This window comes from Ursus arctos, unplaced genomic scaffold (assembly GCF_023065955.2).
Source record: "Ursus arctos isolate Adak ecotype North America unplaced genomic scaffold, UrsArc2.0 scaffold_14, whole genome shotgun sequence".
NCBI lineage: Eukaryota > Metazoa > Chordata > Mammalia > Carnivora > Ursidae > Ursus > Ursus arctos.
The window spans coordinates 13659671-13675832 of NW_026622808.1; the positions used below are offsets into that span (position 1 = coordinate 13659671).

At 59.0% G+C, this 16162-nt stretch overlaps 1 protein-coding gene across 2 annotated transcripts in view; it reads right to left on the minus strand.

Moving 5' to 3' along the window:
- The window catches only part of GNG7 (G protein subunit gamma 7), a 122556-nt gene that overhangs the window by 82102 nt on the left and 24292 nt on the right, over nt 1-16162 (minus strand). For both annotated transcript variants that reach the window (XM_026481034.4, XM_026481035.4), the window contains exon 2: nt 9458-9515. The gene's annotated coding sequence lies outside the window, so the exon portion shown is untranslated. The remainder of the gene's footprint in view (nt 1-9457; nt 9516-16162) is intronic.

Here is a 16162-nt window from a genome sequence, read left to right on the forward strand (position 1 = left end):
ACCTCATCGACTCCCTGCAATGGCCCTGGGCGTCAGGGCGGTTGTTACCCCAGTTTCACCAAAGGGAAACTGGGGGGGGGGCAGGTGCCTGCTGACACAGTCTCAGAGCTGTGAGGGGCTGAGCTTCCTGGGCCTGGCTCCAGCACCCACGGCCACCCACCCCCCGAGCTGGCCTGAAGCCCACAGGGACCTCTGCCCACCACCGCTGGGGGGACGGAGCATCCTCACCTTCTCTGGTTTCCTAATCTGGAAAACAAGGTCAGTGCATCGTTGCCAGAGGTGGGCCTGGAACCCGGGGGATGAAGCCCAGCCTCTGCCCTTGGCCTCCTTGCCTCCTTTTCCTCAGCCTGTGCCCTTGGTCCTGGCACCAGCTCCACTGCTGTGCACCTAGAAGGGCTCCCTGGCCCCGGCAGCTCCAGGACATCATCAACCTCAACTCAGACATCACTTCCTCCAGGAAGGCCTCCCTGAACACCTGCTCTCACTCTCCAGCAGTGCTGTCAGCATCAGTTTGCTCAACTGGGGTCTCACCCAGGGCAGTCCTGCCCCAGGGGACTCTGGGTGATGAAGGGATGTCTGTGGCTGTCACGACTGGGGGGGGGGGAGCTCTGGCCTCGAGTGTGTGGGGCCAGGGATCCTGCTTGACCCCCACCCCCAGTGCCCGAGACGCAGCCCAGTGTCTGCGGTGCCCAGGGAGCCAGCTGGCTCTACCCCACGGCGCCGGGGCACAGAAGGCCTGGTTAATGGTTTGCCAGGGGGACCAGCAGATGTGACCCCAGCCCGAATCCCGGGTGCTGCCCGCGTACTCCGTGTGCCTGTCCTCACACCCACAACCTTTACTCCTGTCAAGGACGCCCACAGCTGGCAGCCTGGTGCCGGAAACACCCACCGGGAGTACTGCCAGACCTTGCTGTCCGTCCCTCCGGCTGCTCCTGGCTTTGCGAGCTTCACGTGGGCCAGAGGGTGCCCAGCTCTGAGAGCTCGCCTCCCCTAGGAGCAGAGGTCTGGATGAGCGGGAATATGAGTCAGGGAGCCAGGGAACAGCACATTGCATTCCAGGAGGCTAATGAGCTCAGAGCTCAGCTCCGGTGATGACTGTGCTGAGGAAGCCACATGTGATCATTACTCCTTCTTGGTTCTGTCCACAGTCCCTGACGTGTCGCCAGGCCAGGTCAGACTTCCCTCTCGGTGCAGGAGGTCAGGTGAGGACCAGGCCAGAGCCTTCTCTCCTTCTTTCACTCACTTGCTAAGCACCTGTGAGTGGTCGGACAAAATCCCTGACCCGGGGGAGCTTCTAGTCTGGCCCAGGGGGCAGATGCAGCTGATCTGAACATCGCAAAACACCGACCACGTGGCCCCAGGCAAGTCACTCAGCCCCTGTGCCACCGTCTTCTCATCTGTGACACGGACACAACGGGGCCCTTCACTCAGGGTCTCGGCGGCCTGACCTCCAAGGCCTGGTGGGGCCGGGCTCTCATCTGCAGCCGCGGGACCAGAGGTCCTGGACGGGCGCGGCTCCGAGCATTCACGACGTGGCTGCTCGCTGTCTTCAAGGCCGCAGAATGTCCTCTGCTGCTGCTCCTGCTCTTTCCGTCTCCGTCTCCTTCTTTGTTTTGGTAAAAAACACACAACCATCTCATCCGTTTTTATACATACAGCTCATTAGCGTTAAAATATTCGTGTTGATGCGCGACGGATGTGTACGACGTTTTCACATTACAAACCCCAAGCACTGTTCAACACTAACTCCCGTCCCCGTCCTCCAGCCCCCCTCCCCGCACCCGTGAACCTGGGTAGATACTCTGGATATGCTTCTGGGCTCTTTCAAGAGCTGGCCTGATTAGGTCAGGCCCACCCAGGTACCATCTCGTCTGATGAACCCCAAGTCAACTGATTAGGGCTCTTCCTAGATGTGCAAAATCCCTTTTGCCATTTCACATTAGCCTAACCGCAAGAGTGGCACCCCGTCTAGTCCCAGGTTCCCTGCGTGCGAAGAGCAGGGATTAGACAGGGTGTGGACACCAGAGGGCGCCCACCTGGGGCACCATCTTGGAAAACGCAGCCGGCACTGCCACTGTCAGTATCATGAGAGGAGGAAACACACAGCCCCCCGCCACGGGGAACACCTTCTATGAGTCAGACTCTGTGAGGCACGGAGAAAACAGCCGAGAACCTCGGGGGAAGGGGAGGCAGGCTTCGTTCCAGCAAGGGGATGTCGTTGTAGGTCTCCAGGGTTGGGCAGGACAGACGAGGGAGCTGAGGACAGGGTCTGTCCCCCGGAAGGAACTGGAGTCTCTCACTATCACTGAGGCCTCCCTGTGGATGCCAGGATGGCAGTGGGGTCAGCGGGCCCAGCCTCCGTGCTGAGGAAGGTCAGGCGAGCTGCCCGGGGGCGCGTGCGTCTGGGAGGTGCACCTGGCTTTGAACCTGAGCCTCCGGCGCTGGCCCTTCTGCAAACAGACCCACCGGAAGGGCTGGCTGCCTGAAGAGGGGCCGGCAAGGCCCCCCCAGAGTTGTGGCGGGGGAGGGCATGGCCCAGAGCACCGGGCGTGGCCCACGGTGCCATCGAGGCAGACGCCTCTGTGTCTGTTTCCCGCCGGCTGCCCCCACAGGCACCGCGCACACGCGTGAGAGCAGCTCTGTCAACTTCATGGGTGTGTGACAGTCCCGCACACTCGACGGGGCAAAGCCGAATCTGCGTGTGTGGCAAACAGCAGGGAACAGCACACACACAATCCTCATGCCGACTGCCTGGTTTTGCACTATTAGTGACGGAGATGCCACCACCGGGGCTAGCTGGACAGAGGGGGTACGGGCCGTGCCGGGCAAGAGCTTGTAACTTCCTGGGGACCTGAAATTATTTCAAAATACAAGTTTTTAAAAAATTAGGTGAAGCCATGCATACATTTAGGTGTAAACTGGGACAAGATATGCTGTGCCTTCTCCAAACACCTCCTCTCTCCCCTAATCCTGAGCACCCCCCCCCCCCAGGGTCCTGGCATTACTCCCAGTAAGCAGGGGCTGGAAGGCAGACAAGGAGGGTGAAGACTCCGCCCGAGCAGCCCCAGCTGAGGCTCAGGCCAGGCTGTGTCTCAAATGACGCTGCTCCCTTCCTCCCCTTTGTGGCCAACAGGATTCCAAGAGCCCCCAGATCCCTGCTCCCGGGTGAGCGCACTGCGTGGACTAACCCTGAGTGTGGACGGGGCCTGGGAGCGTGATAAGATACCATCCCTTGCTTAGATGACTTGTATGGAAGAAGGGGTTTGAATGATGGAATTAAGCCTCCAAATTGGTCAACTCTGAGTTAATTAAAAAGGGAACGCACCTGGGTGGGCCTGGCCTCATCAGGTGAGCCTTCAAAGGGTCAGGGACCTTCCTAACGTGAGAGACTGGGAGTGTGAGGAGGCCAGTGGAGGAGACCATGTGGCTTGGACAGGACCTGAGAGTGGCCTCTAAGAGCTCAGGGTGGCCTCTTGCTGGCTGCCAGCAAGACAAGCTGAATCCTGCTGACAACCGGAGTGATCATGGAGCGGCTTCTTTCTCCACCGTGCCTCCACGAGCACTCGTTCTCGCCGAGCCTGGTGAGGCCCAGAGCACAGCACCAGCCACGCCGTCCACACTGCTGACCTGCAGAACCAGGAGCTGATAAACAGGGTGGAGCCGGGTGTGTGGTCACCCGTTACACACTCTCTGTGAGACGGAAGGACAGAGCGCCCTGGGGTTTTCCGATCACTGTCAGGGTCAGTCACATACAGGGATGCTCCTTTCACTCAGACATTCCAAAGTCTGGGGAGCAGTGAGCCGGGAATAGTGCATGAAGACCAAGATACATCTTTCCTAGTAAGAAACCTTACTAGAAACCACAGTATCACCCCTCCAAAGGCCTCACCTCCGGTTACCAGTGCATGGGGGACACCAGTGACAATTAGAGACCACCGGTGATTCCATCTGTGGCCATTAGAGGCAAGCCCCCAACAACCCACGGACCTGCATCTGGAGCCCCCACTCAGGCCTCTGCCAGGCTGAAGTCAGCACAGCTCTTGGGCCCCCAGGTCCCTCTCCCTGCCTCCCACTGCTGAGCACGCCCCAGCGGGCCCTCTCCAGGCCGTGCCTGAGCCCTATGTCTCGTGGACCCCCTCTGTCCCGTGGACCCCGTGTCCTGGGTCCTGCACCGGGGGCTTCTGCAGGCAGCTATGAGCAGTTTGGCCCGGAGGGGCCCCAGCACTCAGTTTGCAAACTGAAAGCATGAAGTGGGAAGGAAGGAAATGAGCCACCAGCCCACTGGCTCTAAGGGAATCGGGCTGAGAATGGGCCCTGGGAAGATGCAGAGACCCCACTGCCCAGCACATGGCTCCTGTCTCCCCCGCCCCCACCTTCCTGTCATATGTGACTGTTGTCCTGTGTCTGTTTTGAGTCAAGAGGCTGCAGCTGGATGACTAGCGACGGGCGCGTGTGTGCCATGCCCTGCCCCGAGGGAAGCTGACTGTGCCAGCGGTTGCCCAGCAACATCTCTGTGCCCATGGAGGCATGGTCTCCGCCCGTGTGTGGCCACTGGGTTGTTCCGGTTCTAGCGGCCCCGCTGAGGGGGCCCCTACTCCAACAATCCCCCATGTGAACGCGCTGGGGTCCTGTCAAATGGGTAAAATCAGGTGGTCATAGCACTAGCCAGCCCGTGAGATAGAACCTTCTGGCACACCTTGGCCCACAGGGTCTGGGAAACAACATGGGTGGAAACCAGGCAGTGGTGCACGTGGACAAGAAGGTGTGATCTTGACACCCCCTTGAAGGCGAGAGTCCCGTGCAGCCGGGATTTCTCTCCTCGCCGTGGTGGACAATGGGGTGGGTCACTCTCTGGGGGCGTCCTGGGTGCTATGGGGACTCAGCAGCACCCCTGGCCCAAGCACCCAGTCGTAACGGCCACAGACCTCCCATGATGTGGCCCGTGGCCCCTGGGGCCTCACAGCCCCAGGGGAGCGCCCGCAGGGGAGGGTCACGCTCCTGTGTGAGCCGTCCCTGCTGCCTTGGGAAGCACCAGCGTCCCCGTCTGCCAGCTCAGAGCCCGCAGGCTGCAGGGAGAGGGTTCCGGGCGCCGTGGGCTGCGGCAGGGCCCCGAATTATGCACGTTCTGTATGTGCTTTCTGTTGGGACGGCGGCGGCAGCCCGTGACCTTTCGCGAGCAGAACGTTTTAAGGTTTCGACTATCTTGGCAGTTCTTGCAGGAGAACAGCTTGTCTGCAGAAAGAACTGATAACAACTGCATTTCCACATGCCTGGGACAGACCTGAAGTGGGTAACCCGCGGGGGAGAGCAGCGCGCGCGGACACTCTGACGAGCAGGCTGGGGGGGGAGGGGGTTTGCTCCACACAAGGGCCCCTCTGGAGACAAAAGGCTCCAGCTGCGCTTGCAGTGGGCGGGAATGCTCAAAAGCTCCCAGGACAATAGGGAGCCATCAGAAAAACACACTCTGCTGTTTGAAGGTCACGGAGCTCTTTTGTACTTTCAGCCGTGTCCTTGTCCAGAGTGTTCTCCCCCTCCCCCGGCACCATGGACACCGGGGGCCGGCCACTCCGCGGAGGCGTGGTGGTTGAGCGGCGTCCCTGGCCCCACCCACTCAGTACTATACCTGCAGTATGACGACCACAGATGTCCCTGGACACTGTCCAGTGTCCCCTGGGGGCAAGAGCGCCCTCAGTTAAGAATCATAGATTTAACCTAATATATGCAAAATCTCATTTCCACAGTGGCCCCAGTTTGGGTGCTCGGGGCTGCTGGTAGTTCGTGCCTACCACGCTGGAAATCGCAGCTCTAGACACCGGATTCAGCTCAAAGACGATGTCTCATCCAAAGGAAAGCTAGCACCATGAGGGCCCGGAACACCCGAGCCCAGGTGACTTCCGAGGGAAAGTCTAGTGCCCTCAGGGGACAGGGGGTCTGAGCTGTCCCAGGCAGCTGCCAGGCTGGTGCAACACTGGCTTGCCACTCCAGGAGGCGAGCGTCAGCTCCAGCCTCCAGAGCTTCCCAGGCAGCAGGAAGACCCACCCAGTGGCCAGGATCCCCGTTAAAGACAGAGTGTGAGAGAAACCATTAGGGCAGGGTTCTTGTCCTGTCCCCAGGGGACCACAGGCCATGTCTGGGGACATCTGTGGTTGTTTCCATGGTGGAGCTCCTGGCATCGAGTGGGTGGGGCCAGGGAGGCTGCCCCGCCCCCATAGCACTGGGGACACCCCCAAAGAGTGACCCACCTGATGTCCGCAGTGCTGAGGCAGGGAAAGCCGCAGTGGGTCCCCAGGTCCTGCTAGGACGTCAGCTCTGCGGGAGCCAAGGGTTTTCCCTGTTCTGGTCATTGCCATTTCCCCAGAGCCCGGCTCAGGCACCCACTCAGAAACCCCTGCGGAGGGAAGGGACCAAGTCTGTGGGAGGGCTACCCCTTACCCAGGCAGTAAGCATGCAGCCGACTGCACTAGCAGGTGTGACACAGGCCAGACACTAGGCCACAGGTGCTGCACGGCGACACCAGCCAGATTCCAGGCCTGGGACGCCTGGGGGGGGCTGCTGACGGTTGGTGCTGTCCCCAAAGGAAGGGCTGTGTGGGGCTGGAGCCACCAGCTGCTGCTCCAGAGGAGGGAGGAGGGAACGTTCCAGAAGCAAGGCTCAGTCTTTGAGGTGGGGGTGCAGCAGCCAGGCTGCCCACCCCCAATCTTGTGTTTTCATTTCTGTGCCAAAGCTTCTGCTGTGCCAGACCATGCCCGGGTCCAGGGTGGGTTTGGGGGTGCAGGTGCCCCAAGGTCACAAAGCCAGCGCTTCCCTCCTCCCTTCTCCACCCAATGGAAGGGGCCCACTGGCAGATGCTGGTCCCAATCAGGGGAGGCTCGGGATCTGCAAGGTGGGGGGCGAGAGGGCCTGGGACAGGTTGACCAGGGAACCCTCGGGGCTGGAATGTCTTGAAGAATGGGACAGGGTGGTCACAGAGCTCCAAGAGGGGCAAGCGGAGGGCTGGAAACACCTGAGGTGCGGGCCTGCACCTGCCTGCCCCGCCTCAGCTCCACTCACACCCGGCTGGAGGCCTGGCCTGCAGACCTTCTCTGCCCCCTCGTGGCCGCCAGGGGGAACTGCAGCACTGTGGCCCAGACCTCCCACCCAACACTCCAGGAGCAAACACCCCAAACTCCTGCTAGTCCTTTAGCTCTGGTATCTGCTGGAGGGCTGGTCCTGCCACAGGAGAGGTGGCAGCAGCCTTCGCTTGGCGACACCCGGCTTCTCAGAGATGGTAAACCCTGGCCAGGTGCCCACAGACACCTCACACAGTGCCTGAGCTCTGCGAGTGACTATTTAGTTAAAACAGGACCAGGGAAAGCCTGGCATCCCCCCTCCGAGGAGTTCCTGCAGGAGAGCCCCTGCCAGGTCTGCCCACAGTGGGCCAGCTCACCGATTCATTCTGCACCCCTCCCTCAGTGCCCCTCCCCTCGCCACACTGCCCAGTGTCCCCCACCCCACCCCGCACGGTGGGGCTCAGACCAAGCAGTGAGTCTGCGTTGAAGATTTAAGTATAAAAGATGCAATCTGAACAAAAGACAGGTGCATTGCTTTCTAGCATCTTGAAATTTGGGGGAATGCCAAAGAAAACACAAGGGCGAGTGCCAGTGTGCTCGATCCGTAGGAGAAAGCCCACGGTGAGTCCAGTGGACGGCCCACTCAGAGCAATATTCACAGCAGGTGTCACGGACACCAGGCAGCGTCCACACACAGAAAGCGGAAAGTTCAAACACCACGTATGAAGAGCTCAAGAACGTTGCTGACGAGGCGGAGAGACCCCCTCCAGGAAGGTCCGTAAGGGCGCTCACAGAAGGCATAGCTGGGGGCTGCAGAATCCCCAGCAACCCGACCCAGCAGCCCTGAAACTGGCCCGGCTGCTCAGACGGCCGGGGAGACAACAGAGGGGACCGGCACTTGTGGAGGGCGACACCCTGATGCTCTCCCTCCCTGCCACGCACGGCAGACCTACGAATGGGAGTTCGCCCCCAACGACAACCGGCCAAGGACGCACCACGTTTGCACGAACACATTCCTCGCAGAATGTAAAAAGAGAGAGAGAAGAAAAACAGGAAAACAAACACCCCCACAGAGCAATTAAATCAAGTGTAAAATTATTTCAAAAGGAGTGACTAACAATTTGCCTGTGATGTGGAATGCCAAGCCGGCGTCAGGAAAGATGAGGGAAAATGCAGGTTTACTGACAAGGAAAGCGGCCCATCAGGCAGAAGGAGCACATTCAAGAGTAAACCCTATTTATCCAGAATCACGCATGTGGATGGAACTCACGGAGGGATGGGGGGAGAACGCTCACCAAGACGCCATCACACTGTCACTGGGCAGGCACGCTGTCACCAGGTGGGGGCTCTGGGCGCCTGGCTTCTCCTTTGCCTGCACTGTCCTTTCCACAGGACGTCAGTCCACCTCCACCGGCCGGCTGCGGTCTCCAAACACCCCCCTGGCTGGCAACGCTATGACACGGGCGCCACAGGGGAGGTCATCTGCATGGGACCAGCTGGGCACCCACACGTCACACCCAGCCCGGGGCTCCCATCGCAGCTCCTGGCCTCTGTCCTCAGAGATGGCCTCTCTCCTGAGTGAAGCCACACACATCCCCTGTAGCCTTACTGAGGTGCACGTTGCAGTCCCCAGAACTCGCCGGTTGGAAGCACACAAGGCGAGGAGTCTCTGGTAAGAGACCGCCCCTCACGTAGCTCCTGGTGCACACCCACAGCAAGTCCCCATTCCCACCCCAGCCCCTGGCGGCCACCAAGCACCTTCCCGTCCCTGCGGACGGGCCTTTTCTAGAAACTTTATGGAGACAGACCCATGGGATGTGCGTCTTCAGGGTCTGCCTCCTTTTCTAACGTTTTTTCATTTAAACACACGCGCACACACAGCTTGGGAATATCCAACATTATAAAGACATCCGATGTCCCTCAAACGTACTGACAAATGAAACACAACCCTAATCAAAGTCCCATAAGAATTTTTGCCGGAAACTGAAGTTGATTTTAAAGCCCACAGGACAGAGGACACCGCAGGAGAGCAGCAGAGCCCTCCATGGGCGGGCGGAAGGGGAGCCTGGGGGCCGCCGCAGGCCGCTGCAGCCTCCCCCCGCTCACTGTCACACTGCCCCTTCCCCCACAGGACAAAAGCCACCCAACACCCTTTGTGAACGAGACGGACGGACAGAGAGCAGGACCCGAGCTCAGAGTCCTCCCAAGGCCCTGCGGTGCCTCGCAGTCGCCAGGACGGGCGCCAGGTTTGAGAGATCCGTCCCATCCAGACACTTGGCTCTGCTTCGGGCAGTGGCTCCGCACGGGCTACCCTCCACACCGAGACAAGCTCCTCCCTCTCCCCGGCCCGGCCACGCACATCCCGCGTTCACTTCGACAGTGGAGGAAGAAAACGTCACGACACTGACCTGTGCACGAGGCCGAGCTGTCTTCAGCGCCGAGGTTCAGGAACCACACGTCCGCTCCCTGCAAGAAAAACGGAACACCTCACTGGAGCATCATTGGGCCAGAAACACGTCATCCGGTGGTGGCAGCAGCGAGAAGGATCTCGAGCTCATGGTCAGACCGCCGCAAAGACCATCCAGGGGTTCTGCCCGTCAGCTGCCCTGCCAGCCTCGGAGACAGGCCTCCCGGTGCAGAGGTGGGACTTAAGAAGGCAATTTGCCAGAAAGGTCTGTGAGAAGTTTGCAAGGTCATGGCTGCTAAATTGTCCAAAGGCTCCCAAACTCAAAGGATGAAAGGATCACACAATCATACCTTTCATGCTTTGTAAAGATGTTTGCCCACATCACTTGACCCTCACGGTCATTCTGTGAGGAAGAGGTGGAAACTGAGTCAAGCCCCTGCCCCAGGGCACCCACCAACTCACTGGGGTCGCCCTAAGGAGACGTGAGGACCAAATACCAAGTGGTGTCTTGAATGGGGTCCCGGGGCAGGAAAAAGACATTAGGGGCAAACTGCTGAAATCTGAACAAAGTGGGGCTGGGTTCACAGAAGTGCATGGTTGACACAAACAGACCGTGGGTCCAGGAGGTGTGGGGGAGACTGGGCGATGGGCAGACAGGAACTCTCTTTGAAACTCTCCCGAAAATCTAAAATTATTTTAAAATTAAAAGGTTATGGGACACCTGGGTGGCTCAGTCAGTGAAGCGTCTGCCTTCGGCTCGGGTCATGATCCTGGGTTCCTGGGATCAAACCCTGCACAGGGTACCCTGCTCTGCAGGGAGCCTGCTTCTCTCTCTACCTGCCACTCGCCCTGCTTGCACTCTCTTGCTCTCACAAATACATTTAAAACCTTTTGAAACAATAAAATTATTTTAAAACACGCAATTCTGGGGACTCCTGGGTGGCGCAGTCGGTTAAGTGTCCAACTCTTGGTTTCAGATCAGGTCATGATCTTGGGGTTGTGGGATTGAGCCGCGTGTCAGGCTCCGCGCTCAGCGAGGAGTCGGCTTGGGATTCTCTCTCCCTCTGCTGCTCCCCATGCTCTCTCTCTCAAATAAATACATCTTTTAAAAAATTACTCAGTTCAAAGATTTAATGCTGGTTCCCTTTCTGGGAGTTTGGGCCACTTTGTTGTCAACCAGGGGCTGGGACGGAGAACTGAACTTCCCACCATCACCTGCAGGTGGCGCCGGGGGCTCAGAAACGCCTCAACGGGGGGGGGGGGGGGGGGGGGCGGGGAGACACTGCTGCCAGCCGGAGGCCACACCAGAGAATGAGCGAGGAAGGCCAGAGCAATTATGACCCGACCGAGAGGCCGCGACTTGCCTCAACCTTGCAGGGGTCATCTATGTACATGATCCTTCAAGTTTTTATTTCTGAATCAATTAAAGACTCACAAGACATTGCAAAACCAGTGCAGGGGGTCCTGGGCACCATGAGCCCAGCTGCACCCATGGTGGCTCCTTACGCAACTGGGGGAGGCTGTCAAAACCCGCAAAGTGACTGATGACGAGCATCGTTATCTAAGTCTTACTGAGATGGGTTCTCAGCCACACGGCAAGTGCACAATAAAGTGCTTTTTAGCATTTTCTGAGTGTGCAACTATTACCACTACCAACCTTAGGGCTTTTCATCATCCCTAAAGAAACCCCGTCCCATTGACGGTCACTCCCCACCCCTCCCCAGCCCCCACGAGCCCCCTTCCCATCCGTGGAGGAGCCTGTTCTGGACGTGTCACACACGTGGACTCACACACCGTGGGGCCTTCTGTGTCTGGTTCCCTCCCTGAGCGTCGTGGGCTCAGGGTCCGTCCCCGGGAGCAGTGCCTGTCGGTGCCTCGCCCCTGTTCGTGGCCGGGTGACGCTCCTGTGCCTGGTGGACACACTGCGTGTATCCCTTCGCTACTGATGGGACACTTGGGTGTCTCCACCTCCTGGGTGATGTGACTCGTGCTGCTGTGAACATGGTGTCATGAATCCTTTCAAAGGTGGGTTCTCACTCTGCCTTCACCTGCACCAACCGCAGATCTCCCCGCCCCCAGCCCACAGCACCAGCCTGCACTTGAACTTGCGCACCTAGGCGACCACCACAGGCGCCCCCACCTTGGCTGCGCTCAGCCCAGGCCAGCTTGAGCAACGGACCCTACAGCTCTGTCCCGGGGCCCACGAGACCGCAGGCTGCCAGGTGCACCAGCTGACGCCCAGTTGTCCCTGTGACCTTCATCTAGGCAAAGATGCGGGGCTTTCACTTTCCCCGTCAGAGGGAACCACAAGCCCTCCCGAAGGGCCAGCAGCGGGACGAGGAGCTGGGACCCGGCAGCAGGACAGGCTTCAGAATTTGCAGAGCCGGAAGCCAAATGAAACTGGGATCCCTCGTTCAAAAATTATGCCAAACTTGAAGAGAACGACAGCAGAGCCTGCTGACCCCACGCAGACCCCGGCCTGAGGCACTGCCGGGGAGGCAGGCCGACCTCAGACACAGACTAAGAAAGCTCCGGGGGAAGTGCCCGGTGCCGAGGGAGAGCTAAACCACACCTGGAAATGGACACGGTTTCCAACGGTGGCCATCGGGGCGCCCGCATCGGAAGGACTACTACCACCGACATTCATCCAGGGCAGCACTTCTTACAACCTGGGACCCTCACCTTGTCCACACGCTTCCCTTGTCTTTGCCTTTCCTTTACACTGAGATCGAATTCACAGACCATAACCTTCACCCTTTGCAAGTGTCCGATTCAGGGGCTTTTAGGATATCTGCAAAGTTGTCCAGCCACTGCACCGACTCCAGGATGTGGTCCTTGGCCCTCGAGAAGTCCCGGGGCTGCTGGCACCGCCAGAATCGAGGGGTTCAGTCCAGCATCCCAGGAGGGGCGAGACCCCGCTGTGCAGGGGCTGCATCTGTTCTGCCAGCTGCCGGGCTTCACCGCACCCCGCACAGCACGTGCGCCGTTACCACGGGGTTTCCTGACCCCCAGCTGGTGCGGAGGGGAGGCCTGCGGAGCTGGGGGAAGCTGGGGAGAACAGGCCGCTCCCACAGAGCTGGGTGACATGGGCCAGGTCCCCCCCAGAAGCTCGCCTGTGACACAGGAAGGGCCAGAACCCCGCTGTGTGTCTGTGGGACGGGCACAGGGGCTCGGCGAGCGCAGGCCTGGCCTGGAGCGAGCCCGGGCACGCAGGTCCCCATTCTCGGCGGCAGCCATCAGCGGCATCATTCGTCAATGGGAAAAGGGAAGACGAAACACGTGGATCACAAGCCAAGGGCACTCCAGGGGTTTCCACCATTAATTTCCCAGTGGTTTCTACTTCCCTTGTAATTCTGAAAGGGTTCGACAGATTTGAAGCCCAATGTCTCTGAATAGTGAGTGGGGGGCATGGGCAGCGGGACCCTTAGCTCCCAACCCTGGAGATCTGAAACTGCCAAAAGCAGGGCCGTGAAACCGGATATTAGGGGAGATGACGGGTCGACCCCTGATGAAGGAGTCGCGTTGGGCTGCGCCCCTTAGAGCCCATCGTCAGTAACTCTGGATTAAGGAACTGAGGAGCCAGCCCGAACTGACACAGGACGTCTCATCTGGGAGGAAGGCACGTCACAACCCACTTTGCTCAATCAGAGCCTCCAGGATTTTTCCAGAGGGTTGGCACAGCCCTGCTAAGTGCAAACACAACTGCCCCTCCATCTAGAATTCAGGCCTCCCCCCCCCCCCCGCACCCCAGCACTGCGGTCATTCTCTGTGTGGGGTGGGGGGAGGGGGCAACCTGGGCGCTGGGGAGGACTGAACAGCATCCCCCAGCCACTTGATGCCAGGACAACCCCAGTCATGACGACCAGAGTCCCTGCAGGGAAGGAGGAGCCCTGCTCGACAGCCTACACAACGGCTTCCTGAAGCTTCTATTTGAGGTTCTGTGCCCAACTGGACACACTAGCTCATGAGCTGCTGCCACCTCTGAGTGCCCTGTCCCCTCTTGGGGGTAAAGCCCTTTTCGGGTAGAACCCCGTTATCGATCTCCCGGGCCAGGGGGTGGCAACGACTGAACCCGAATGTCAACTAGGACTTCGGTTACTGGTCACATATCAATATTGGCTCATCCATGACCACAACCGTGCCGTGCTAAAGCAAGACGGGAACGGGGAAACGTGGAGGGGCGGCGGCTGTGTGGGAACTCTATCTTCTGCTCCATTTTTCCATAAACCTAATGCTACTCTAAAAAGCAGTCTACTAAGAGAGGGTCTTGAAGAGACAAATTAGAATTCTGATTTTAGAAAGGAGGAAGTGAGCCGGGAGGGGAGAGGGAGCCCATCTTAGACCAGATGATCGCTAAGTGCTGACACTTCACCAGTCGGTCCTTCAAGGAGCTGTTAGGAACCAGACCCAGAGAGAAGCTCGGGCAGTCCTGGCCAAGTGCATTCCCTAATTTCCCCCGCAAAGCTCTTGTGAGTACCGTAATGATACACTTCGGTGAGGGTCAGCCTCCTCTGAACGCTCAGGCCCGGACTAACCTACACCACAGCCCCCACCCCCCGGCCCAGGAACCAGAGCGGATCAGACCCCTAATAGAATCAGGCGCAAACCACCTCCCTCGGATTACTCCCAAATCCCATTTGGCCAACGGAAAGCATATTGTGGCTGGTGACGAGCTGATTTCTGCAAGATGGCACCAAGCAGACATCACTGTCCAAGACACCCACGGGGCCCTGCCACCAACAGGGTCTGATACCAGGGGCGCCGGATCAGCGGAGGGTGGACGTGCCTGCTGTCAGCACTGGCTCACCTGACATCTGCACCTGCGTGTTCAACCATCACAGGTTGCTAATGGTAAGCACTGAGCAGCACTGGATTTTTCATTTTCTTGTTTTCCCAACATCTATCAACCTGATAATCTGGGGAGACACAGGAGCCCAATGGGACACGAGAAATTCAACGAGGGGAGAGCAGCCTAACAACAGGGGTAAGAAAATGAAATCTTTGGGATTTCATGAATTATCGCAACGTAAATGCCAGCACCTAGTTCCTGAAACTGAATGAAGCCACTGCCTTCACCTCCTTCCCTCTGAAGCAGGGTATCTCCCTACCCCCACCCCCCAACAGCACCGCTGACTCTCCGTGGGGCCTCCCGGGCGCTGGGGGGGGGTCGAGCAGCACCCCGTGACCCCGCTCGCTGGAGGCCAAGAGCACCCCAGTTGTGAGGAGCCCGATATCCCCAGGCAGCCCCCACCGCCCCAGGGGCCAGCTCAGCCCCCAGTGGAGATGGGCCGCCCGGACCCGGCAGAGGGCAGAGGGCAGATGGCAGATCTCCCCCTGCCCAGGCTGCAGTTCACTTCTCTGGGAAATGAGTGGGTGGGACGGGGGCGTCTGAGCCCCCCTCGACTTCCCACACTGACGCCCCCCGGCCTGCGGCAGGCAGGAGCGCTTGCCTGCGTGGAGGCTCGATATAGCAATGCAGCGCTGTCCTTCACGCACTGCGGCGGCGATCAGCCCAGCCTTCCCTCGTCACCACAGCAACCATCTAAATATGTCACCCTGACGAGGCTCTGATTGCAAATGAAGGGGGAGGAGAAGCCTGGGGGCCCGGATGGTGGGGAGGCGCCCAGGGGGGAGGTGACACAGCTGACGGCAGGCTCTGCCAGGACAGACCCAGGGCAGGCGCCGTCACACCCCTGACCAGACCTGACACGAGGGCACCGCTTGCTTGACCCCGGGGTTAAAGGTCTCCAGGAACCAGAAGCTGAATAGAGAAGGAGGAGGGAGTGCTGCTGCCCTGTGATCTCGGGTCCATGGTGACTCAGAGGCCCTCCCAGCCCTCCCCCCACATAGCCCAGGTGGGGGTCACCTGGTTCCCATCAGGACCATCGGGGTTTATTCTGTTCTCACATGTGGACAGGGATCTGACTCAATTTTTGTCCAAGTAATTAACACAGGGTCTTCTCCCCCCCAGATCTGGCACTGCTGACACAGTCAGGTCATTCTCTGCAGGGGCGTCCTGGGTGTAGTGGGGGCCGAGCGGCATCCCTGACCCCCGCCCCTTGATGCCAGGAGCCCCTGGCTGTGATGACCCCAGATGTCCCCAGACACAGTCCTGGGGGCAGGACTGCTCCCTTGTGCAAGGTCATCAAACCCCACCACCTGGAATTGTAATATATGGAGGGACGGGCAGTTGATTAAGGAGCGAGAAAAGAAAATATGTAGAAACAGATTTCTATTTCCACTGAGAATTAAAATGGTGACACAGTCCCACGGAAGGGGGTGGGTGGGTATTCTTACATCTGAGAGGCAGTGCTGGGGCGCACTGTCTGTCCTGACTTCCTGGCTCACGGCCTCCTCCGTGCCTCAGTTTCTCAATCTGTAACACAGAGATGATGGGAGCACTGACCCCACGAGTGCTTTCCAGATTAAACAGCTGAAAATCTGGGGACGCCTGGGTGGCTCAGTTGGTTAAGCGTCTGCCTCCGGCTCGGGTCATGATCCCAGGGTCCTGGGATCAAGCCCCACATCAGGCTCCTGGCTCAGCGGGGATCCTGCTTCTCCCTCTCCCTCTGCCTGGCACTCCCCCTGCTTGTGCTCTCTCTCTCTCTTTCAAATAAATAAACAAAATCCTTTAAAAAAACAAACAGACCATCTGTAAGACGCTTCCATCAGCACCTGACATCATTAACAGCGCACAACTGCTTTA